Below are 27373 nucleotides of genomic sequence, written 5' to 3' on the forward strand. Positions count from 1 at the left end.
GTAAGGTTTTGGTAGGGGGCGCTGCAGGGGGCGCTGCAGGGGTGGCTTCTGTGAGAAGCTGCTAGAAGCTTCCCCGGTGTCCCATAGAGCCAGTGCCAGCCGGCTGCCAGCCGGACCCGCCGCTGGCCGAGGCTGAGCCCATCAGTGACCGCAGTAGCGCCTCTGGGGTAACAGATTTAAGAAGGGGGGAAAAAACCTGCACAATGGCAGCCGGAGGAGAGAGGAGTGAGAATGTGTGAGAGAAACAACCCTGCAGACACCAAGGTCAGTGAAGAAGGAGGGGGAGGAGGTGCTCCAGGCACCAGAGCAGAGATTCCCCTGCAGCCCGTGGTGAAGACCATGGTGAGGCAGGCTGTCCCCATGCAGCCCGTGGAGGTCCACGGTGGAGCAGATATCCGCCTGCAGCCCCTGGAGGACCCCATGCAGGAGCAGGTGGATGCCCGAAGGAGGCTGTGATCCTGTGGGCAGCCCACGCTGGAGCAGTCTCCTGTCAGGACTTGTGGAGAGAGAGGAGCCCACGCTGGAGCAGGTTTGCTGGCAGGACTTGCAATCCTGCGGGGAACCCACGCTGGAGCAGTCTGTTCCTGAAGGACGGCACCCTGTGGAAAGGACCCATGCTGGAGCAGCTCATGAAGAACTTCATCAAAGTTCGTGGAGAACTGTCTCCTGTGGGAGGGACCCCACGCTGGAGCGGGGTAAGAGCGTGAGGAGGAATGAGCTACAGAAACAATGTGTGATGAGCTGACCACAACCCCCATTCCCTGTCCCTCTGTGCCACTCGGGGGGAGGAGGTAGAGAAAATCAGGAGTGAAGTTGAGCCTGGGAAGAGGGGAGGCGTGGGGGAAGGTGTTTTTAAGATTTGGGTTTATTTCTCATTATCCTACTCTGATTTCGATTGGTAATAAATTTAACTAATTTCCTCAGGTCGAGTCTGTTTTGCCCGTGATGGTAATGGTGAGGGATAGCCCTGTCCTTATCTTGACCCATGAGCCTTTGGTTGTATTTTCTCTCCCCTGTCCAGCTGAGGAGGGGAGTGATAGAGCAGCTTTGGTGGGCACCTGGGGTCCAGCCAGGGTCAACCCACCACAAACACTGAGGCAGCAAAAACATGTGGACAGGCAGTCTGTTTAGGACTCCATACTTCTCTCCCTTATAAAAATATTTTTACTATAATTTTTAAGTTTGTTGTGTGTTGTCCAAGGGAAATAGAATGCTAAGCAAGTACCTCAACTGTTTCTTCAAGCTTGTTTCTTTAGTTTTTAGTGTATTCCACCATTGTATTTTCATAATTTGTTGAAAATAGTGTGTTTCCATAATGTATTCTGAGTTCTTAAATTAGTGGTGATGGATTTGTAGGTTGCTGACTACTTTTGTGCCTTATCTTAAACAGTTTAGTCTGAAACTTCCGAAATTCTACAGTCCAGAAAAATCTTCCACATTTTCTGTATGTCTTATCTTTTGCTAGGTTTTTAATATTTTTCAAAATGTATGCAAAGGTAGTGCCTGTAGATGATACGAAAAATATTGCCATACAACTTGCTACTGCCGCTTTAGTTAGAGAAACTAAGGCATGAAGAGGATGTAAATCATGTAGTGTCATCAGTAAGTTAATCAGAGGCTCAGGAATTGTGCATCCACATCCAAACTGATCCCTAACAACTCTCAGCTTTTCTGGGGTGTTCGTTGAGCAAATGATTCTTCTTATGCATAGGCCTATACATAAGAGGCCCAGAAGGGAAAGGAAAAGCTTTATTTGTTTTCCTTTCAAGATATATGCAGGGCGTGACTGCTATTCAGTAGCATTAACACTAGAAAACACTGCAGAAATGGCTCGGAATTTAAAATAGGGCTGCCGATGTGCGTATTCCACTCTTGACCGTGGTGGGCTTCCTGGCAGGATATGCCGGCTGCAGCAGTGGCATTCCTCACAATGGCACCAGCCCAGGCCCGAGTTGTCTTGCACACCTGCTAGTGGGAATGCCACAGTGAACACTGTGTACTGAAACCCACTTGGCAGCTTTCCTTTCTGCAAAAGAACACTGGGTGCTGCTGTGCTACCCAGGTGAGGCTGGGTGTAGACCTGCCTGTGTGCCCAAATTAGCCTTCTGAGGCCAGGCTGAGGTGACTTCTGTTCTTCAGTGTCTCATTTCAAACCTCTGAGCTAGCTGCACTTGTTGGTATGCAGCAGAAGGTATTGGCATCTTTTAAATCCCTTCTAATATTTGAAGGTTAGAGAAAGTATGGCAAGAAGCCCGTTGCAGTATGTGATGCTGCTACACATTAACTACCAAAATATCAAGGATGTCTTAACCTGCAGGCTATTTGCCGTGTAAGGTAGTGTGGTTTTTAAATGCTTCCCCTTCTGATGTCTGAGTGGTCTTGTGGCTTTTAAGGCTTACATTAAAACTAGATACTGATCTAAACCTGGATGTTGTGGAGAACATAATTGGTGAGAACTGGACAAGGAGTAATTCTGGAATATTGGCAGTCTTGCTGTGTGAATTGTGTCTAACTTCTAAGTCCTGGTGTCTGAAAACGTGTAGAAAAATTACTTATTTTGTTTGTCAATATTTGTGCAATGCAGGGTAAAAAGTATTTGTGTTCTGGCAGCTAACTAAACACGTGAGCATTGTGCACCTAAGCTCTTAGACTTTGAGTCTGTTTTGCTAAAGGGTTAACAAAGGAGTCTAGTAGGTACTATGTAAGTGTATAAAAAAACCCATAGTGTGTATACACATACATACCTATTCAGATATATATCTATATACACAGAATCACAGAATCAGTACGGTTGGAAAAGACCTGTAAGATCATCGAGTCCAACCTGGGAGGGGGGGGGGGGAAAAAAAAAAAAAAAAAAAAAACCACAACCACAAAACCCACGCCACACAACAACAATAACAAGCCACAACCCACCCAACACCACACAGCACCATGTCCATCAAGCTACATCCCACAATGCCACATCCACACGCTCCTTGAATACCTCCAGGGAGGGTGACTCTACCACCTCCCTGGGCAGCCTATTCCAGTGTTTCACCACTCTCTCACACGTATAAAACCTTTTCTTCTGTTCATCAAGTTTGTGCATCTCCTTTGTGCAGTAGCTGGAGCCGCTTCCAGAACTGCTTTTTAATTGAACAGTCTTGAAGCAGTGAAACTGCTGGCCCTGCAGACCTTTGCTCTGCAAGCTGGAAGTACAATATCAAGGAGAAGTAGCCAATAGGTTCTCTTAAATAATGTGTCAGTAGTACTCAGACTAAAATCCAAAACATTTTTGTTCCCTCTAGGCTCATGTAAAGCAGAATATCTAGTATCCATCCTGTTGACATAGGTATAGGCAAAAAAAAAATCAAGTTGAAAGGTGGGAGTATGGTAGATGAATTTTTGAATGGGTACTCCTGCCATCTTAAACTAAGCCTTTAGCTAACATGTTTGACCTGTAGTTTAGCTCTTGCTAAAGCACTGATATGGAAGCTCTCTCTCCCTCTAAAGCAAATGCCATATGTTTTTTTAATTGTTACTAGCTTGTGTCATGCAGGAACCTGTCTCTCCCTGGCCAGCCTTAACAGCCCCTCTGTCTTGGCTGTGTTTGGAGGAAATGTGCCGATTCAGCTTGAATTCGAGCAGTGCCATCTACTGTTATGTAGTAATACTGATTTGTAAGGGGGAATAGCTTTTCTAGACTGAACATTTGAGTTCATTCCTTAAAGATATCTTTACAGCAAAGGAAAACCAGTTTATAACAGTGCAGGATAAACCCATCTGAGCCATATTTTTAGTGGTGATTGTGGCAGCATGACCTAACACAATGTGAGGGGACAAAGCACTCGGGTGTGAATTACAAAAAGCAAGAATCGTCATCTCTGCTTTGGGTAATCATCATCTATTGAAAGAATCTATACCGCCTATCAATTGACATGGCTATTTTTACTTTTAATGAAAACCATTTGAAATAGAAGATAGAGTCTCTATAATGTTATTTTCTTTTTGCTTTCATAAAATGATTTTTGTGTGTCAGTGTCCTTTAGTTTCTCAGTAAGATATGCTAGCCTAAAGGATAAGGATTCTTTAACTATTCTTACTGGCATATTACTAAAAAATAGTTTGTATGAAACTTACCTGATTCTTTTTGAGGAGTAGAAATGCTATTCTGTATTTCAATATTTCTTAATTATGCTGGTATCAAGGTCTGCACTGAGAGCGCCATGTTTGTATTTCACAACATTAAAACACCATCTGACTGAGCGCAGGTAGAAGGTTCCTGATGGTTGCTTGCTAAACGTTAAGATTCTCCCACTACATCATGGTGCAGCCACTGATTTGTTTTGTGGACACAGTTGCTGTGCTCTTCCAGACTAAGCCAGTCTGGACATAGTCCAGCTAGCTCTAGCACTACCCTATTCATTTCCACCTTTCGACTCCTTAACCAGTGCCCTTCTGTTTACCCTACAACCTAACTGTGTGTTTGACACCCATCCAGGCTCCTTATCCTCCAGTCCCAACCCAGTCTAATACTCTAAATCTATTTTGTTGTAGGAATTAGGTTTGTGTCTTTCCTGCTGTGGAACCAAATACACCTTCATCAGTATATTGGAGGATATTGGAGAAGTTAGTGATAGTCATGGAACAGGCTGTGCCCTGGAAGCCAAATTCCAGATCAGAGTGAGCCCTGTCAGGTCCCTGGGGAGACCTGGAAGTTCAAGAGGTTGCTCCTGTATGTTTGTGGTACTCCATGGAAAAAGTATTTTGCACATACCATCAATGGCAGCTGGCCAGTTTGCCCAGACCCAGCTTTCTCTGAACACCTCAAATTTAGTATACATTTGTGCTTAGCACCTTGACTTCCATGTTCAATCCTTGGATTATTTCTTTGTCCTTTCCAGTATCTTCCTTCAGTTATTTTGGGAGAGTAGAGATATGCTTGAGCAGGGCTTAAATAACACTTTGCTATGGGAACTATTGAATTGCTGTTACTGCTAGCAAAGGGTCTCTGTGATGGCATGTTACTGCAGCCTTCCCCATGCTTCAATACCATGTGTGATGTAGGCTGATAATGGGATGCTTTTGCTTTCCCTGCTTAAACAAATTCCTTAACTGGCTTGCTGTGTAGATCCAACAGCCTCTGCCTCTTCCAGCTGTTCCATTCAGTGATACTTCTTTTACTGTGGATTTGTGTATGTTTGCATGGCTCCAGCTGGACACCTTCTAGGTTAACGTAGGATATAGCTTCATGGGTTTTAAAGTCAGCACTCTTAGCTCATCTTCCATGACCTCTGATAATTGCAGGCCATACAGCTTCATCAGGTTACTGCGGTGTGTGTCTCCTCTGTCACACTTCTTCCAGTGTCAAAATGCTAAGCAGACCTTTTAAATAATGTGGGCCTGGCAATAACTGACTAAAGGAGAAGTTCAGAGGTCAGGTTAATGCAGGGATGGTTTAATAGGACTTGGTTTGCAAACAGGATTTCTTAGTAATCTTGGTGGTACAGATTGCTGTCTTAATCCCGGCAGTATCTCTGAAGCCATCGTTCTGAAAATAGATGCATATGAAAAGTATCACATTTGTCCCATAAATACTAAAGCTAGAAATTCGCATTTTGGATGGATCTTGGATGTAAAGGTTTCTACTGTCAGCCCAAAGGTTGCCTGCGGTGTATAGGGAAGAGTTACGTTTTAGAATTCCTTTCCCAAGTTTGTAGCTTCTTATTTCTCACTAGCTGGACAGATTTTGCAAAGATTTCACTAGCGAAGAAAGAATGAGATATAATTGCAAATTTTGATGGTGATGAGGAAGGATATAAAATTCTGACTCATCCAGCACCACAGTTACCTACTTCTGTTATGAACAAGATGATGTTACTCTTTATGGATTAAGAAAAGGTTGTGCTATGCAGGTGGAAAACTCCTGGGTTCCCCAAACCTCCTTGACTTGCTCACACAAAGCCGCCTGCCTCTGGGAGGGCAGCAATAATGGGTCCTCTGACTGTAACCCATCCTCATTAAAGTGTCTGTACTAATCAGTAAGTGACAGTGCGCACATTTGATCCATCTGACATATAAATGTTTAATTTTGCTTTTACCAGTCAGCCAGTTTGGCAGAAGATGGGTTTCTGCGCAGCAGAGAAAAAGATGCTAGTGTGGTGTTGCATTTCACCACAGGGAATTGGAGCTGGAGTAGGAGCACTTCTGAATCGGTCACGACACTGCCATCCCCTTGAAGTTGTTTTGGCTTAGACATCAAATACTGCTCACTAGTCCCTTAAGGAATATCTGGTTTTAGTTTGCTTCTCCAGTCTTCTGTGATTTCTCTATCCTAGAGAAAAAAGGGATAAAGGGGAAGATTTATTCAGTATTCTCACTTGTTCCTGGGGACTCGTACTTCATGTCCATACCTTGCTGTGAGGCATTTGCTGGGCTGTAATCTAATGGCACTCATCACTTCCACAGTATGACATTTTGATAGGAAACAGTGTGATCCCGTAGGTAGGAGAGTCTGGCAGATGGAGATTTTTCATCTCTGTTCTGCTACTGGTCTCCCATATGTCCTTTCTCAGCATCTATGGGCTTTCTACTTTCTTGCTTGGTAGGTGTTAAGCTTTCTGGGACTGCCATCATGCTGTGACTGTTCAGTGTCTAGCCTGGGGTTGTGCTATGACGCAAATAATATTCTGATTAAAAATGAAGACCTCGGCCTACAACAGCACTTGTTAAAGAAACACAAATTTTATCTGCAGAGATTGTATGTTAGTTCAGTGCTTAAGGTAATACTACAATGTGAAAAGAAACCTGATGGAAGTAGGAAAGCAATCACATTCTAAAAAAAGCTGACTGCCAAAGTTGCCTGCAGGGATACATTCATATTAATCGTAAAGATAGTCTTTCACATCTGAAAAGAAATTTGACTTCCTCCTTGATTATTGGTTTTAGCCATTTCTCCTGGTGGATTTTTAGTTGGCAGCAGTGTTTCTCACCATTCTATAGCAACCTCTGACACTGCAAGTTAAGAGTATGTATGTCTCTCTCGAACACAGAGAACCCACTGAGCTGCAGTAGTAAATTTTGCTTTTAAAGGAAAAGAGGAGCACAAAACTCCAGAGCCTCGTTACTTAAAATACTTTGGTCTTCTCCCCCTGTAAGTACTCACTGGCCTCGGAGGATATGCGGGGATGGAGAGGCTCGTTGCACTCTGTGAATTGCAGATAAAAATATTCCGTGTTTAGGTAGGGCTTTCCATGCAGGAGCCCCCCCAGTGCCCGGGCGGGGGGGCAGTGCCGCCATCAGCCGCTCCTGGGCTTTTTCTGCTTGGATTTTTGGAGGGTGTCTGTTCTGCCCGGGGCTGGGCGGGGCAGGCGCGCAGAGGGCCGGCAGGCACCGCGCGGCCCAGCAGAGGGCGCCCCCGTCACCCCTGCCTCGGTCGGGCGCGCAGGCGGCACCGGGCGGAGCTGTGCTGGGCGGGGAGCTCCTGCCGGGCCCGGGGGGGCTGTGCCCCGGGCCTGCCCGCAGAGCGAGATTGCCGCTGGCAGCGGGAAGCAGGGAAATCGAAAGGGCCTCGAGGAGAGGATTAAAAAATAAAAGTTCAGGAGGATGCTAATTGTAAATGATGGGGAGAAAATCTGAGTCGCGCAACGTCGGGATTCGCAACGGCCGCCGCGTCAGTCTATGGCCATTCGGCTCTGAGCGGGCAAAGGGTCGTACCCCCAAGGTGGGACGTGGGCAAGAGGTGGAGGTGGGGAAGGGGAGTGAGGGGAAGATGGGATCGAAGTGAGCGAATGAAATCTGAGGCTGAAGGTCAGAAACATTTTCCTGACGGTGCAGAAATCTCCCCAAGGGATTCCTATTGCTCGAGACACTGTTTAAAAATAGAATAAATCAAATCCATTGCAACATGCATCACAGACAGTTCTTTACTGCTGTAGGTCACTTAGGACTGAAATAACCATAGGCAAAGACACGAGATTTTTGATTGTCCTTTAGCAGTCAGCAGGATAGCGTACTTCATCACCGGAGTCTTCATTCTGTTTCAGTTTTTTGCTGGAGTTGAAGCACCCGCGATGCCTGAGCTACACAGGCTGGAGCCTAAATGAAGCACGTAGGCAAATGTAAAGGCTCAAATAAGCGTTCCAGGCTGAAATCTTGTGTTCATAGCTGAAAATGGTATCTTCTCACGAGAAAGTTTCAGTGAATAATTTGATATTTCATTGTTGCTATTTAAGTGTTAATAGTAAAAAAAACCCAACTATGTAAATTATTATTTTAGTAATTCTGTATGTTCATCTCCCTTAATTTCCCATTGTGCTATAAGAAATAAGTCAAATAGCATCTAAAATCCCAAAAGTTCTGGAAGTTTCCCAAATGCTAGAAGCTGACTTTCATGTGGTTTGCTCCATGTAAAGATACTAGGGCTGGAGTTTGCCATGAAAGTTGTGTGGTAAGAAGCCAATGCTCTAGGCATCTCTATCCCCAGAAATTGTTGCTCTGTGGAACTATTTGAAACTTGTAATTACAGGCTTTTTGTTTAACTTTCAAGTATATCTTATTAATACTTGAAATATAAACACTCAAGAGATTTATAATGCAACTGCTGATTATGAGCCTTACTTAAAAAATGACCAAAACTTAACAAAAGCCTTCCAGTGGTACTCATGGGCTCTACCCCAGTGGTTCTGCCTGGAAGTTGCTTTCTAGAAGGGAGAAAGTTACTTCTCAGCATATTGTCCTCTCTAAGTAATTGGGCTTCAGTTTTGAAATTCTTAGTGTCTTGATGGATTTCAACTGCTTGTACGAAATCCATTCAAGTGATTCCTTAGGGAGAGGATGTTGAAAAACATTCCTCCGCACTCCAAACTGTCCACAGGAGTGCTGTCCCAGCGCCTCAGCAGGAGACTAGGGCTGGAGCAAGCGTGAGCTGCTTCCTCACCGTTACACTGTTTTCTCTAGGCTGAAGTTCAAGAACCTGCTTACAGGGTTCAGGAAGACTTACAGCATGAGTAGCTGGCACATGAATAAAGGTTATTAACCTGTGTTCTTGAAGCAGTTTATCCCCTGTTGCAGGCTGCTACATTAGGCAGCTGCCCGGTCTCCCAAGTTGCTCATAAAGGATTGAAGTGTTCTGCTTGTATTTGGTGCTTAACAGCAGGGGCTGGTGCGTATTGTACGTATACAGTGATCAATCCAGTATAAAATAAGAGAAACAGTTCGTAAGGGGGTTTTTCTTTTTGTCAGTTATACTTTTAAAAGCTATTGATCTGCCAGAGAGTGGTTTGGGGTTTTTTACATTTTTAAGGATTGCATGTTTTGATGCATCACCATCTGGTTATAGAATTAAGACGTAAGCATAGTTCAGCTTCAAAGAGGTTTCAAGAGTTTAAATCAGTAGTAAATTTTTCATTAAATTGTCTTAAACTGACAAAGCGAGGGAATTTACAGTGTTCAAGATTGAGCTTGTAGCTCATGTTGTTGAACCTCAGTTTGCAGTTGTGTATCAGGACCTAAATATAAGTAATAAAGTTTAAAGTCTTAAACTCCTGGTGGAAAAACTTAAAACCTACAATGGAGGCATAAAGAAGAGATGTAGAAATGTGGAGCTTTCTGAATAAGATCTTATGCATATTTTCTGTATGGTTCTATAGGCAATCTCCTTTAAAAAGCACTCATTTTAAGAGATAGAAAATGAACATTTGTCAGCAGCTATCAAAGCTGAGAGACTGAAGCAGCCTTGCTTTTGTATCTGTGTACGTACAGACATTGCAATATTTGTCTTTAGACTGCTTATCTCCTGTTAATTTCTGATAGCTTATTTCCTAAGAACATGTCAGATGTTTTCCCCCTCTAGTGAAAAAGGCAATTTTGAGTTACTGTGTTTTAAAACTTACTGGGGACCTTTGGAAATTACTTCAAGCACTAAAGCAGAATGTGTTCAGCACCTTATTTGTCCTGCAGTAGCCACTGGCCTTATGAAGCAACTTAACCTAAGCCAACTAAAACTCCTTTTCCCCAGTGCCTGCAGTGTGCTGTCTCTGGGGGCGAGTCCATGGGCTGAAAACTCCTTTCCTTACAGCCTAGCTCCTCAATAACTTAATTTAATATGAACTATTTTTGAAACTGGATGGCAAGGCATAGGTAATGGTGATCAATACAGTACTTTTGATGAAAAAAAACCCCAAACCTTCTGCAGTTCACTGGAATGACATCACTTCTTGCATTGTTATAGCAGCCCTTAAGCTGTGCGGCACCGGAGTTGAAGAGAAAAAGGCATGATGTAAGGAAAAGGAGTTGTGTCTCTAACATTTTTTTTAAGAAACCTCTGTGTCTCAGACTTAGTTTATTTCCATGTCTAGGTTCAGGTGAGCCACCTGAAGTTTGCGCTACGAGTTAGGATGTGAACAGGAGCTCTGAATTTAATTACAGGTTAATTCAAGGTTGCCTGGTTATTTACTTAAAGTAATTTTTTTTCTTTAATGTCACAATTGAAGAAATTTATCTACCTCTGGTTCACATAGCAGCTGCCTTCAGCTTTATATCAAAGATACAGGGTTTGAAGACTTTCAGTTGAAGCCTCCCTGATGCATCTGTCAATCTGTGGAATTCAAACTTTTCCAAAAACAATTGTTTCTAGCCTGCAGAAAATATTTTAAAATATGGCCGGTGTGCCACCTCTTTGTGCATCATCTTTCTAGCCAGCTTTCCAGGTGAGCACCATCACAAAGGTCCTGCACATTGGTTGGCTTTCTGTCAAAGTCAGTGTTATCACTGGGGATTAGGAGTAAAGCTATGTGTATCACACAGCTGCTGCTTCATTTGGGCCATGTAACTTGTGTCGCTTAGCCAGACACCTATTACACTGCCCAGTGCTGGTGGTATCTTGAGATATGTCTATTAGAACTACATGATCTAGATGTTGAAAACTTTCAGTAATTGTTTGATGTGGACTATTTATCTGATAGCAGTTGCCTGATATGCTGATTTTGCCTGGGGTGGAGTTAATTCTATTCCTAGTAGCTGGTATAGTACTGTGTTTTGGATTTAGGATGAGAATAATGTTGATAACACACTGATGGTTTCATTGTTGCTGAGCAGTGCTTACACAGAGTCAAGGCAGTTTCTGCTTCTCACACCGCCCCACCCACGAGTAGGCTGGGGGTGCACAAGAAGTTGGGAGGGGACACCGACTCCAACTGACCAAGGGATATTCAGTACCATATGACATCATGCTCAGCATATAAAGCTGGGGAGAGAAGAAGGAAGGGGGGCATTACAGAATCATTAAGGTTGGAAAAGACCTGTAAGATCATCAAGTCCAACCATCAACTAACACCACCATGCCCATTAAACCATGTCCTGCAGTGTCATGTCCACACGTTCCTCGAACACCTCCAGGGATGGTGACTCCACCACCTGCCTGGGCAGCCTGTTCCAATGCTTCACCACTCTCTCAGTAAAGAAGTTTTTCCTAATATCCAGCCTGAACCTCCCCTGGCACAACTTGAGGCCGTTTCTTCTTGTCCTGTCGCTAGCCACTTGGAAGAAGAGACCAACACCCACCTCTCTGCAACCCCCTTTCAGGTAATTGTGGAGAGTGATCAGGTCTCTCCTCAGCTTCCTCTTCTCCAGGCTGAACAACCCCGGTTCCCTCAGCCGCTCCTCATAAGATTTGTGCTCCAGACCCCTCACCAGCTTCATCGCCCTTCTCTGGACACGCTCCAGCACCTCAATGTCCTTCTTGTAGTGAGGGGCCCAAAACTGAACACAGGATTCGAGGTGCGGCCTCACCAGGGCCAAGTACAGGGGCACGATCACCTCCCCACTCCTGCTGGCCACACTATTTCTGATACAGGCCAGGATGCCGTTGGCCTTCTTGGCCACCTGGGCACACTGCTGGCTCATATTCAGCCAGCACCAGGTCGTTTTCCACTGGGCAGCTTTCCAGCCATTCGTCCCCAAGCCTGTAGCGTTGCATGGGGTTGTTGTGCCCCAAGTGCAGGACCCGGCACTTGGCCTTGTTGAACCTCATACAGTTGGCCTGGGCCCAACGATCCAGCCTGTCCAGATCCCTCTGCAGAGCCTTCCTACCCTCGAGCAGATCAACACTCCCGCCCAACTTGGTGTCGTCTGCAAACTTGCTGAGGGAGCACTCCATCCCCTCATCCAGATCATCGATAAATATATTAAACAAGACTGGTCCCAAAACTGAGCCCTGGGGGACTCCGCTTGTGACCGGCCGCCAACTGGATTTGACTCCATTCACCACGACTCTCTGGGCTCGGCCGTCCAGCCAGTTTTTTACCCAGCGAAGAGTGTAACTGTCTAAGCCACGATTCGGCAGCTTCTCCAGGAGAATACTGTGGGAGACAGTGTCAAAGGCTTTACTAAAGTCCAGGCAGACAACATCGACAGATTTTCCCTCATCCACTAGGCAGGTCACCTGGTCGTAGAAGGAGATCAGGTTGGTCAAGCAGGACCTGCCTTTCCTGAACCCGTGCTGGCTGGGCCTGATCCCTTGGTTGTCCTGCACATGCCCTGTGAGAGCCCTCAAGATGAACCTCTCCGTAATCTTCCCCAGCACTGAGGTCAGGCTGACAGGCCTGTAGTTCCCCGGATCCTCCTTCCGGCCCTTCGTGTAGATGGGCGTCACGTTGGCAAGCCTCCAGTCATTTGGGACCTCCCCTGTTAACCAGGACTGTTGGTAAATGATGGAGAGTGGCTTGGCAAGCTCCTCCGCCAGCTCCCTCAGCACCCTTGGGTGGATGCCATCAGGCCCCATAGACTTGTGGGTGTCCAGGTGGCAGAGCAGGTTGTTAACTGCTTCCTCCTGGATCACGGGGAGTTTATTTTGCTCTCCATCCCTGTTTTCCAGCTCAGGGAGTTGAATAACCTGAGGATACCCGGTCTGGCTATTAAAAACTGAGGCAAAGAAGGCATTAAAGTACCTCGGCCTTTTCCTCATCCTTGGTGGCAATGTTGTTGTCCCTGTCCTGTGTCTGCCCCATACCCCCCCCAGCATCCAGTAAAGGATGGAGATTCTCCTTGGCTCTCTTTTTGTTGTTAATATATTTATAGAAGCATTTTTTGTTATCCCTTATGACCGTGACCAGATTGAGCTCTAGCTGGGATTTTGCCTTTCTCATTCCCTCTCTGCATGACCTAGCGAGGTCCTTGTACTCTTCTTCAGTTGCCTGCCCCTTCTTCCAAAGGTAATAAGCTCTCCTTTTTTCCCTGAGTTCCAGCAAGTGCTCCCCATTCAGCCAGGCCCGTTGTCTTCCCCGCTGGCTCTTCTTACGGCACATGGGGACTGCCTGCTCCTGCGCCTTTAAGATTTCCTTCTTGAAGAACATCCAGCCTTCCTGCACCCCTTTGCCCTTCAGGACTGTCTCCCAAGGGACACTCTCAACCAGTGTCCTGAACAGGCCCAAGTCTGCCCTCCAGGAGTCCATCGTAGTGGTTTTGCTGACCCCCCTCCTTACCTGGCCAAGAATTGAGAACTCTATCCTTTCATGGTTGCTAAGCCCAAGACAGCCTCCGACCATCACTTCTCTCACAAGTCCTTCTCTGTTTGTGAACAGCAGGTCAAGCAGGGCACCTCCCCTTGTAGGCTCCCTTACCAGCTGTGTCAGGAAGTTATCTTCCACACACTCCAGGCACCTCCGGGACCGTTTCCTCTCGGCTGTGTTATACTTGCAGCAGACGTCCGGTAAGTTGGATGTTCAGAGTTATGGCGTTTGTCTTCCCAAGTAACCGTTACGCATGATGGAGCCCTGCTTTCCTGGAGATGGCTGAACACCTGCCTGCTGATGGGAAGTAGTTGAATGAATTCCCTGTTTTGCTTTGCTCGCGTGCGTGGCTTTTACTTCACCTATTAAACTGTGTTTATCTCAACCCATGAGTGTACTCACTTTTTACTCGCTTTTACTTTTACTGTTCTGATTCTCTCCCCCATCCCAGCGGGGGGGGGAGTGAGCAAGCAGCTGTGTGGTGCTTAGTTGTTAAACCACAGCACCTGGAGAGGGATTTACAAGAAACATGTATGAATGGTGTTGCTATCTTTCTTAGTGAAGAGGAGATGTGCTTCCTTTTGGTTGTGTTTGCCACATCCCTCCCTCAGGCAATGTAAAATAGTTATGTTTAAATTGTTATCTCTCTGTGTCTTGACACTGTAGATGACATTCAGAGATAAAGGCACTACACATCTGATGAAAATTTTGCTTGGTGAGGAGAATTAAAATGCCACTAAATAATAATGCCATGAAAATAGTAAGATTTTGAACTCTTACACTGCTTCCCATCTATCCCAAGCCATTATGTTTTCCAACGGTATTCACATTAAAGGGGAAAACGTAAGGCAAAAAGGCAACAGTATGTTGCTATGTTGTACAGCATACAGATGTTTTGATGGATGGAGAAGTTAGGTAACTCTCCCAAAGTCACAAGAGAAGTCGGTGACCACCAGGAATAGAAGCCACGCATGCTGACAACCAAGTCTGTGCGAGCCACAAGACCATCCTTCCTCCTGCATATAGAGAAGCATTGGCACGCAAGGGAAGTACTTTCTGTGGTTTTGGAGAGGCTGTTCCAGTGATTCTGATGTTATCAGCAGAAGGACACAAATACTCTACTTTTTACATGGAGGGCTGACTGCAAGGTTCTTGCTGTAATTATTTTGTAATTTTGGCTGCTCGCAAACTGGACTCCTTTTTCGAGGGTTGGCCAAATATTCCTTATGCAGGAGGAAGGAAGAAGGTGAAAGATGAATCTACCATTTTTGGAGAGAGAATAATTATTGAAGGGGCTGGTGAGAAAAAAAGCAAAAAAATCCATGTAGTGCCTGTCAATCCTGAGGTGCAAAGCCCTTTGGTCCGTGTCATACCAGGCACTCTTGAGCAGAGTGCATGTGCAAAGAAAGAGCTTTTAAGACTGGTAAGAAGAAATGGTCTTTAGTGCCAGCTTTTAAATCTAGGTCTGACATAAGTCATGGAAAGTATCACTACGTTCAGTTATCTGTTTTATTAGCAATTCTCAAATACACTCGTTTTTTCCATGGTTAACACCACTTCCCAATTTTCGGTAGTTGTCTGTCAACCCATCTTGTCTCCCCTCAGTCTCCCTTCAGTCTGCACGGACAGTAATTCCAGCAGCAACCGACAGTGTAAGTAGTGACACCATGTAAGCAAGCCTGGAGAAATAGCAATTAACACTTAACAGCAGTAGTTTGAGAGAGTCAGCTGTCCACTAGCCTGGGTGCAGCTAAACTATTTGGGACAGGGAGGGAAAAGGCAGAGAACACAGCCCCTCGTGTCCCACAACATGGGAATGGGCGCTGCCTTGGGTGCTGGTGATTGTGGAGAAACAGCTTTTCCTTCCTCCGATAATCTCTCTAGAACTGGGGGCTAGATTGTAGAAGCATCAGGTGGCTTCTGCAGAGCCTGGTCACAGCCGTATGCTAGGTTTTATCAATATTAAAAATTGCCTAGTCCATACTTCTGTAAGTAATGGAAAGACAATAGTAAAATAATTTTCTCTAGAAGTCATTTTTTATCCACAGAAATGTTTTGGGAGGTGAAGGAAGTTATTGACCATTTTATAGTATATTAAATAAACAGTGTGAGTCTGCAATTATTCTATATTGTCATCTTGGAATAAGATGGGAATGATAAAAAGAAGTGGCGTTTAGTCATCTGTCACAAACATGCTTTTCTTGCAGGTGCAACAGAAGTTAAAAAAAATTAAATATAAAATCACTATGTAATGTTAATATTGCAATACTGACCAAAGGCCTTAGGTAGGCTGGAGGTCCCATAGCTTTAGGTGTTGTGCAAACCATAAATAACTATTTCTCCCTTAAAAAGCTTACAAATGCTGACAGTCTTTTTGTAGACAAGACTTTCTGTGAGTGCAGAGAGGGTTCTTGCTCAGCTGTGACTTGAGAGTAGTCATCTTGAAATTGGGAAGGAAGCAAAAGGTAGAGTAAGTGCAAATGAAAATAGAAGTTGGAGAAACTGAAGGAGAAAATTCATTTGTGGAACAAAAAGCTGTTGAGTATGAAAAAGTGCTGAGCACAACTCGTTTCAGTGGAACTTTGGCTTATGTAGCAGCTGGTAAGAGCCAGAGACATTTGGGTTCCCAAATGTACGTCATGCTCTGGTTGGCACTGCAACTTCTGATGTGGGAGTCCAAGAAGTCTTCCCCAAAAGAGCCCGAGCACTTAGGCACATAACTCCCCCCGAGCTCTGCTGTGGCTTTATTGCAGTGAGAGAAAAGAGACTCTCCTAAGCACTTAGGCCAAGATTTTTTGAGGGTTAGATCCCTGACTATTATTGAAATGAATTCTTGGGCTAAATTAACTTCTTAATTCTTTCAATTCTTCAGCCTTTTAATACTGAGTTTTCAGTGTCTTACTACATAAAAATATCTGTGCCTTACTGCAGCATCGAATTGGATTCATAGTCACATACATTCCCTTCTGGCAGCTTTTCTTCTGTTAACGTTGCTCTGATTAGCTGTAAAAGATTGAGCAGATATTCTTGAAATAGGTTGTTCCTAAGGGCCACTCCGACATTTATCCTCTTACAGTACGGCTCAGCTGGGAATGGCAATTTACTCTTGTAACAGGTTGACCAAGGATCAGCTGCAGTATTAAAAGATTAGTACCCAGTTAATTTCCAGTGGGCTGTTCTGTAATAAACGCAGCATGCTGATGCGGATTGTCAACATTTTAATGTCTTTCTCATTTACATAATATTTTATTTGAAATCTAGCTTAAAAGAAACCCTGTATTCTATTAATTTATTCTATGCCATTAAGAAACACTTTTATTTTAAACTTATGATTTATATAATGATATATATATATTTGGACATCTGGACAATAACTCTAACAAAGCAAACAAGCCACTCTTAACTAATAGGTTGCAGTGCTGCCAACCAGAACAAATGAGAAATACATGGACTCAGTATTAAAAAAATGAACCAGTTAATTTGTTTTCAAGGATTATTAATATGATTCAATCTTGCTTATTAATGACCGCTGTACCTGCAAAATTGAATACAGCTGTTATAACAATGTTTGTATTTATCTAGTGACCTCGCTATAAACAGCGATCACTGTAGCATTGCAGATCTGCTTCTATCTCATTTTCCAAGTGCTGCTACATGATTAAATTGATTTCTAACGAACCCAAGACTGTATTCTGTGCCAGTAGAGAGTTAGCAAAACCCAGAAAATGTTAAAAAAGCTGGATGTAGTCTAAGCACAATGTCTCAAGGAGTCTGAGAGAAAATGAACTTGGATGAGGATTTCCTGACTAAACTTTCAATACTGTCTCTGTAGCAGTTTTTAATCCTGCATTCTTCACAGTATCACATACACTTAATGCAGCGCAGTAATTAGGTTCAAGGTAGGCCACTGTTTATGGGACAACAACAGTAGCACTACAATTTCCTGCCTTTAATTCACTAGGTGTATCAGCACCCTCATTCCTTGCTGCCCTCTCCGTTCTGCAGAGTTACGGAGACAAGGGCTTGCGTGGGGCTTACGCACCAAACAACAAACTTTCTGTGTAGGAATTGGTAGGCAGGAGACTCGGCAGTCTGCGGTGGAAGTTCTTTGTCCGGTGTCTTGAATTCTGCTGGATCCTTTTCTGCTGCCCTGGATACAACAGCACTTTGACATTACTTTGGATTGTAGCCATGGTGGATGCTACAACTCTATTTTTCTCCTGAGAACAGATGGTGTTTTCTGATCAGTTCTAGTCAGTTGTTTAATGCTAACTTTTACATGTAAAATAATTATGCAAGAAAATTGAAAAATGCCTTTGCCCTCAGAGTGAGACTATCTTTCTTTAGACGATGAGCAACACGAGTAGGAATTGTGGTGTTTGTCTTTTGGCCTTGGGAGCTGTTACAGTGTCAGCAAGAGTTATGAGATGCTTCAGTTGACTTCGTACTGTGTCCACAGCCTCTCTGTGCCCAGTATGCTGTGGAGTGAATGTTTACAGACCTTCTTTGGATGCTGCGGCAGCTTCTTTCGAACTGCAAAAAGTTATGCCAGATCTGCTCAAAATAATTCAAAGTGTGCTGGATTTGCTCGCTTGTGCTGTGTGTGAACTACAGATGAAGCTGAGCGTGTGCCTTTCCCGCAAAATCTAGAAGATGTGTTGGTAGTTTAGCAGCTTTTGAAGCACTGGCTATTGCACTCACAAGAGCCTATGTTTTTTCATCCATTAAACAACAGCATCTCTGGTTCACGTATGATAAGAAGTGATACTATTTGTAACCATGTGCATTTGCTTTCTTTTCTATGGGTTGTTTAAAAAAATCTGTTACTGAAGGGTTGTTTTCCTCGTTTGCGTGGCTGGCTTGTGATGGCTTTCCTTGCTTGGTTCAGGTTTGCTGATGCCCCACTTTGCATCTAAAACCTCTTGGCAAAGAGCATGAAATGTTTTTCGTCTTCTGCCCTGGAGGCTCTGCAGAAGCTTCTGCACTGGCTAAGCCTGCTCTTCGCCTTATGTTTAAAAAATAAAAAGCAATTACCCCTGCTGTCAGGCAGCCGGCAAGTAATGTGCATCCTTGCCTCGGAAAAGGTTCCCAGCCCCCGTGCTGCTCCTTGTGTATGGAAGCTGGGCTCATAATATCGCAAAACAAAATCCAGGGTGGTGCCATCAGCCTGTGATTGGCTTTGGAGACTGAAAAAGCACGAAATTTTATGGACTATGCTCTGAAGTCAGTAAAAGACTGTGTTTTGCCCTCGCTAGTCTTGGCTTGAGATAAAAGTAACTGTGGACAATGTATTCGATTGGTAGGAATCACAGGCAGTGGAAAGCACATTAGCATTTCAGATTTATAGTATTACTAGTCCAATACTATGTGTGAAACGATAGCCAGTAATTTCAGCAGCAAAAGTAAAACCCATGTAAAAAATGATTAAGCAACAATATGTCTAGAGGGCAAGATATTTTGAGTAAGTAGTTGGCCTTTGTCCTTGCTTAAATGTTTTTAACCTTTCCAGTGGTATAAGTGGATTGTGGATATATTTATAATGTGCATTGGTATTTGCAGTTGAACAGAAATCTTGAGCTAATGTTGCAGCTTATTAAATAAGATGCAGGAAGAGATATATCACAATGGATATACTGCTAACATGAAAAATAGATTTTGTTCATTGTACTTAAGAAGGAAAAAAACCCCACGTGTTGTCGAGATAAATAGATCAGTCTAAAGTCAGTGCCGAGTTGCATAAAACTTAACTTCAAATCATTAACGTTTAGTCATGTTACAAGTATCTGAAAACAGAGCTTGATAATCAGAAGACTGTTAAAATGTCAAGCATCCTTAACAGTAGCCACTACTCTGAGCCTTACGTTGAAGTGTGAAATTAAACCTCTCACGTTTCCTGCGTCAGGATGCAGTTGTTGAAGATATGTACTGTATTTAAATTTTACAACAATAACTTCATGTACCTAATTGTTAATTACATTTTGCCACCCTGCTGCAACAGTGTACAAGGCCTTGTAACTGAACATCAGACTTGAGGAGCTTTCACTGGGCTCAATAGGAACTCTTCTCCCAACCAGCAGCTGCCTCTCTTCGGACAAAAGCCTTGTTGAGGAGATGGCTTCACAAAGGAGTTCTCCCACCCTCCCCAGGAGGAGGGTACCTGGGAGACTGAGCACAGGGTAGGGCTTCCCAAAGGGCTTAGCACATTGTAATGCAGAGGAAAAATACGACTTCTTGTGCTGGTGACAAACCTATACCTCTCAGAATTGTGTTGTGCCTCTAAGCTTTGTAATCTGGAAATGAGAATAGAGGAATTGCCTCCTTCCTCGCAACTGGGTCAAACAAGTACAGCAGAGGCTGGCTGCGTTGCTTCCTTAATCATCCATCTGCCTGAGAGCCTGCATCTTCAGTCTAAAGGAATCTGTGGGGTATCTTAGGTCATCTTTGCCTCACAGTAAGTTCTATGTCTGCCAACAGACATTCACAGCATCAGGGCTTAAGGTATTTATATATCACTCGAAAGAAAAAAAGAGTTTTGCAAATTTTTGGAGGTAACTGGAATCCTCTCTCTTCAGCTTTTTCCACTTCTGTGTTTCTCTGTCCCATAAGCCTTATTTTAATCCTTATTTTGCACAATGATGTTGTGAGATGATAGAAATAGAAAGTTTTGGTCAGGAGCAGAACAGTTGTATGAAGAGTTACGAAAATAGAGGCCTATAGAGCGTTATGTTCTTTCCCTCCAAATATCATTGTGTGTTTCCCCAGCTCTGCCACCATTGAAGTAATTCAAAAAAGAAAGAACCCAAACTAAGTTTGCCAGCTCAGGCAGAGAAGTGAAAAACAGAGTTGAGAAAATGTTGCCTTGTGCACCTGGAGCTACAGTACTGAGAATCATACAGATACTAAGATAGAAATGCATATTGTTATATACATGAATTGCAAATTGTTTGCAAGTACCAACAAAAGACTTGATGGCAATTGAAATTGGAGAGTTCCTGGTCTTTTTGTATAAGCAACAAGTGATTTAGGTCCACAGGTGTAAGCTGCTGATGGCTCTTCGGGGCTGCACCTGGGTGGCTTCCTCAGCAGTGCTGTGTGGACAGCTGCTCTGAGGAAGCATCTTCCGAAGTTATTTTAGGTGCTGTCTCAACTTCCCAGGCTGCATCTTTACCATCTATCTTTGCTAGAATTATAATAGTAGCGTAAGGCAGAGGTGCGTGCTGTTCCCGTCGAGCTGGCCCTCACAAAGCTCAGGCTGGCCGCCTGTGTCGTGCCTTCCTTTGCATCAGGAGAGCTACCTGAAATGCAAAACCAGCCTTCTCATAAAGATGTACCGTAGCTGTCTGGATTTCTCACAGAAGTTTCATAGAAATTAACGCCAAGCGAGTGCAGTGCAAAATTGTAGTACGTAATGCATGCATGCTGTGCTTGATTCTTGCTTGCCTTAAACTGCATGCCGTCATTCTTACAGGTGCAGAGCAAGATGTAGGAGTGGAAATTGCCATCAACTCAAAACCGTAACACTTTGCACATTGGTGGAAATGACTAATCAAGGTGCAAAGCAACAGCTTTCAGAATGTGGTCTTGAGTTATTAATAGAGCTGTGGTTTTGCTAGGTCAGGAATGGCACAGCTGTTTGTTTTTTCTTGTGTTCCAGTGGACCAGTGGAAATGAATTTACTTTATTCTTTTAATCTTTCTCAAACCATGTTAATTTTTCACTAGCTAGCATGCATGTCGGGGCTGAATCCTGGGCTCTGCTTTGATACAGCTAATGAAAATTGCCACTCCTATCTGCATCATTAGCCTAATGTTAGTTAATAATACTTAGTATCTTGCATAGTCACTTGTCTCTTCAAAGCACTTAACAGCTATTAACTAATTAATCCTCACAAGATGCCTGTGAGTTGGAAGGTAAATAAATATTAATGTTCCCCTTTTAGCAAAGGGGGAACCAGATAGGAAGCTTAAGTGATTTGCATGGACTTAGAGGCAGAGCTGGCAAGAGAAGTCCTGTGCTTTAGTGCTTGTGCTTATCCTTCCAGCCACACTGGCTCAGTGTGAATTAAAGCCTTCACAACTATCCTGTGTAGCCTTTCCGATTTACTTTAGTACTTTTTCAGTTATAAAGTTAATGTCACATCTGTGGTCATAACTATCATACTGAAGGATGGCTGCTGCCCAGTGGTGCAGACCTTCCCCTGTTCTACGGCACAAAACGTGGGCAATACCAGGAGGGAGGCTACAATTCCCTTGTACTTCCCCCAGTAAATCCATGCCAGGCCTATATTTGGAATGGGACTGTTCAGAAGAAAAATCTTGAGCCTTCTCACCAGCCCTGATTAAAATATATGTAATACCTGGCCATTGCTTTTACAGAACAATATTAATTATTTATACTGCTATTTCACTTGATGCTGAATCAAAGCTGGAACACCTGAAAATGGTAAGTCTTGCTGTGGAGACAATTCTGTCACTCACACTCAGTCTTCAAGGATTGTTTGTAAAACTGTGGGAATTCTGTCTGATATGCTTAAACATAGTGAATATTTTAAAATGCTGTAAATTATTTTAAGCGGTGTAAATGATTTTTCCTTTAACCAAGGCCCTACACTTTCCTCAAAGCTTCTGTATTCTGCAAGGAGATCACATCTTAAATGACTCCAGGAGGCTCTGGGTAAGGTTTTACATTGACAAAGCCTACAAACAAAAATGTGGTCTAAATACTAAAAAATATTTATGTTAGTGAACGTAAAGTATGCCATTTTTAATGGCTATGTAGCTCAAAGCTCAGCTTCCGCCTTGTCAGCCTCATCTGCTGGAAGAACCATTTCCATCCTTTTACCAGAAAGGAGGTCACAGTAAGGATGAAATGCCTTGGCAATAGCTTTGGCCACACAGTGTCAGGTGGAGCGTGAGGACGTGCTGCGGGATCCACTCCAGCAGCTGCAAAGAGCTCTCCTGGCTCAGTCATAGCCCTTCCTACCCTGAGACGTCCTCCTCTGTGTTCCCTACACTGTGCGCTTTGGAGGTGGTGAAGGCTCAGCGATGGCAGCTCTCTGCCACCCAGGGACACTCTGCTGGGGATAAAGCTGGAGTGCGATCCCCTTTGCTGGCAGTCAAGCTAACATGAGTACAACGAACGAGGAAATGTCGACCTTCATACCTTTCACTGTGACAGCATTTGATCTCTTCCTTCTATCAACTCTCAGACATAACTTGGGGGCTCTTTCACAGCTGAGAGAATGTATACCTTAATTCTGCTGAGCTTTTAAACCTGAAGGCAGCGATATCTGTGTCTTTTATTCCCCGTGGCCTCGCTGTTTGTACTGGTCTGTAGTGTACAAGCTGAAATGTTAAAAGCTGTGATGATGTAGGAAGACCCCAAGCTGCGGGACAAGGAGGTGCCAGGTAGAGGATTCTCATGTCCTCCTGTGTCAGCTTATCCTGGTCACCACAGCCTGCCTTTATCCAAATTGCTCCTGCTTGTCGTTTTGACGTCTGTGAGAGGAATGGGCCAGAACTGAGCTCTACATTTTGTTGAGATATTGCCCCTATTTGGTACTTGTTAATAGCCCATTAGAGCTGGGTGATCTGCCAGAAAATAGGTTACAGAGACTGGGAGCACAAGTGATTTTATCTTGAATTTAGCAAAAGCTTTCAGCCAGAGACACAAGATGGAGTTAGGGTACCTGGAAAACGTTTTAGTGTTTTCTAAACACTTTCTGAACACTTTCCTGCTGTACTTGGCACTGGTGAGGCTGCACCTGGAATCCTGTTTTCAGTTTTGGGCCCCTCACTACAAGAAGGACATTGAGGTGCTGGAGCGTGTCCAGAGAAGGGCGATGAAGCTGGTGAGGGGTCTGGAGCACAAATCTTATGAGGAGTGGCTGAGGGAGCTGGGGTTGTTTAGCCTGGAGAAGAGGAAGCTGAGGGGAGACCTTATCCCTCTCCACAACTACCTGAGAGGAGGTTGCAGAGAGGTGGGTGTTGGTCTCTTCTCCCAAGTGACAAGTGATAGGACTAGAGGAAATGGCCTCAAGTTGTGCCAGGGGAGATACAGACTGGATATTAAGAAAAATTTCTTCACTGAAAGTGTTGTCAGACATTGGAACAGACTGCCCAGGGAAGTGTTTGAGTCACCATCCCTGGAGATGTTTAAAAGACATGTAGATGTGGCGCTTAGGGACATGGTTTAGTGGTGGACTTGGCAGTGTTAGGTTTATGGTTGGACTCGATGAGCTTAAAGGTCTTTTCCAACCTAAACGATTCTATGATTCTAAACAGAACATTCAATTTCAAAAACACTGAAAATTCAACCCCCCAGAATCATGTTTTTGTTTTGAAAGTGACTATTTACTTGTAAAAAAACCAACACCTAATGTGGTTTTTATGAAAACCAAAACTTAAAACTTGTTGAACATCCTATTTGCTTTAACTCAAAATGGCATTTTGGATATTTTTTCTCCTGTTCTTCTGATAGTAAGAATACTTTGCATCGAATGAGAATGCTTTGGATCTTTGCATTGATCCCAACTTTTTGGTAGTTCAGCCACTAGTCCAAAAACTATGGTTTGTGCATCTTGGCTCTTAGTCCAGTTCTAAGTTCATTTATCGCATGCGTCTAGGTGGGATTATTCCCATCTTTTTCCCCTAATGGTTACCTTGCTGATGTGCTTTTTTACTCAGAGCAGTAAAATACCATCTATTGCTTGTGTCAAATTGTTTCTATATGGTGGCTGACAAGCGAGCTTTAGGCTCCTTCCCCTGCTTGTGCTGTAGGAGCTTGGAGATACCTGCCAAGAGCCGGGTGAGCGGGAGAAGGGCTATATGGTTCCCTCCTGCTGTCCACAGGAGGACTGGGACATGCAGCATGTCTGTAGCATGACGTGCCCACCATCTTCTCCATGGGGATTCACTCACACTTGGAGCTGACTATAGTCCGATATCGATCATAGAAAAACTCGGAAAGTTAACAAAGCCTACCAAGGTCACATGGAAATGGTGCCTGTATTCCTCCATACAACCCAGAGGCATTTAAGAGGATATTCACCTCTCGCTGTTTAGACCGTAGTGTGCATTTTAAAGTTGCACTTCAGATCACCATTCCCACGAGTCCCGCTGGCATCCTGGCAGCAAGTGAAATGGTCTGTGCTGCCAGAGGCAGAAGGACAGGGTGTAGAGAAAACACAATGGCTTTTTACAAAATGCTCTCCTGATTTCCCACCCACCTAACATCAGAAAATGCTTTTCTGATTCAAATAGATATTTAATACTCTATACTTAAAAATTCTCTCTGCTCTGTTAAGCCATGTCAAATCCCAATGGAAGCAGGCTTTATGCTGCTTTTTAAGAGTCCACACAGCTGCGCTTATAAATTACATCATTTTTCATGAGAGTAGGTGCTGTCAGCAGGATCCTCAGAAATTGTGGGCTGAACAGATCGCTTTATTTTCAGCTTACTAAAACTCTTGCTATAACTAATAAATTGTTTTTTGTGGATTTTCAGAGGAGCAAAGTGATCCCCCTTATCTTTCTTAGCAAGCTGTTCCTTTGCCTTAGCGAAGTAGGACAAGTATTTGGCAGGGGCAGCTACAGAGCTGCCTGGGGGCTCCAGGTCCACGCTGGAGCTGACAAGCTGTGGACTGTTGCAGCAGTGCCTGAGGCAAGACGAAAAATTTGATTAAAAGGAGTTTTCAAACACAGGCTTTTGTCCTGCAGATTTCTAGGTATGAGAAGGAGGGTGGGTGGGAAGTAAGCCTTATGGCACGGCTGTGGTGTTCAGGTACCCCCTTGCATTATAGGACAAAGACTGTCTTTTTCTTGTGTGTTTTTCAATCTCAGGTGAAGGTAAAGTCCTCCTTTGGCTGCCTCAGCACCAATCATGGGTAATACATAAGAACAGCAAATTTAACAGGTGTGCAATCTGTAGTCAGCATGACACAGTGACTCTTGCATCCTATCTGCCATAGGTGTTGCAAAACTGTATTTAAAAACGCAATTGGAAAGTGCAGCATTTCCAAAATGTTTTTTCACTTTCTCTGCTTTGATCCCCGACTACCTCCAGAAAGGGGAATGTGTAAAGATGCCCTCGACATGTTTTGTCTTTTTTTCCCAGCTGTAGCACCTGAAAGTCTGAGGATGGCGGGCGCTGCCTTACTGTTTTCCTCACATGAGCAATGGCTGGGGCCATGGTAATCTTTCTTTTGCTCTGTCCAAAACCAACTGCTCTCCTTCCGCAGGCACGCACTATTGGGCCGATTGTCCGCAGCCAGTCATCCAGCTTTCCCCGGTTACTGGTATGTTTTGAACAAACACAGATGAGGGGAAGTATGAGACACCATGTTAAAATGCTTCCTGCCCAGTCCCTCAAAGAAAGGTCCCTCTACAAATGCTTGACATGCAGATCATATTCGACCTTTGATCATCTGTCATTTTGTTGTAAGAAAGCATGCCATCATTTGCCACCGTTTAAAATAGACCCAAAGGAAGTCAGGGCTTAATCTTAACCTCAAACACATTGAGCCCTGTATTTCCTATCCAGCCATACACCGTGCTATCTGGTTTCCTACACCTCAGGCCTGCTAAGTTTAGTTCCTCCCAACCAGCTGTTAAGAAGGAAGGGAAACCGTGTTCACCGTGGATAAAGCATTCACTGTCCGCAGCTCTCCCAGCCTTTACATACTAAGTGGTAGACAACAATACAGTTTTGAAGTTTCTCAGTTTTTAAAAAATATATATATATATATTCTTTTCCCTCTTACTCTTCATTTGTCCTGTGGGTTCATACATTTAAATCTTTGATGCCATGCTTTCTTGGGCTTCTCTAGGAAGAACGCTATTACTTGCGTGCTTAGGCATAATCATTTAGCACTTATGAATATCATGTGGTTAGACCATTGCTAAAATCATCACTGGAGTGTTATGCATTAATTAATATTATATCAAATCCAGTGCATTCACTCAGGTCTTTCATCTTAGAAAGTAAATGAATGAGTAGGAATATATAATGTACCATACAGGAATTGAGTTTGCCTCACTAGAAATCTTTATTTAGTAGCTGCATAAAATAGCTGTGATAAAACTGACCTATTTTCCATTTATATATTTTTATATCAGTATGATTCCTTGTCCATTTACTTCAGGCGAACAGACTTTTATCATGGAGAAACTGGCTGATTTCTTTTTTTGGAGGTTGTCTCGGGCCCTGCTATGAAAGCCACAGACCTCTTTTGGTAGCGTGTCTTAAATATTTATTGACTCAATTGCTTTTTCCTCCCTAACTTTTAACAGAATTACGATCATTTTGACATAACTGTACCCGCTGGGTAATTGGGCCATGTCTGGCAGCCACATGCCACAAGACGTAGGTGGTTCAGCATCTATGAGCTGGCTGTTCAAGGAGGATTTGGCGAGTCTGTACCTCTGCCATATAGCAATCTATTTTCCCAGTGATAGCAGGGTGCTTCCTGGTAGAATTTTAGTTTTGGATGATTTACAAAGCAAAAATCTTAGCAACACAAATAGGTCTGTGAAACCTACAGGACTGGGAAAACTCACTCTTTGTCCCCCCTGATTCTACTAAACGTTAGTTAAATTCCTCCCTTCCGTTGTGTTCACACATCTCCAGCATTTCAAATCATGGAAGGAAAAAATAATTCTGATGGAAAAGATTTACAACACCATTACAAGAGGCAGAAGGGGCTGAAGACCTTCTTTCGATGTTTGTATAGAGGTGCTGTTTTCCTTTCCTAGATTTGCATACAGTTTTATCTGAGTTGTTCTCATGTTTCCATAACATTATATCCTTCTACCCCTGCTTGGTCCTTACTTTTGAATAGCAACACTCATAAATTCAGTTTTGAATTTGGTATCAGGATCCACTTC

The sequence above is a fragment of the Gavia stellata genome, chromosome 10 (genome assembly GCF_030936135.1).
Source record: "Gavia stellata isolate bGavSte3 chromosome 10, bGavSte3.hap2, whole genome shotgun sequence".
Classification (NCBI taxonomy): domain Eukaryota; kingdom Metazoa; phylum Chordata; class Aves; order Gaviiformes; family Gaviidae; genus Gavia; species Gavia stellata.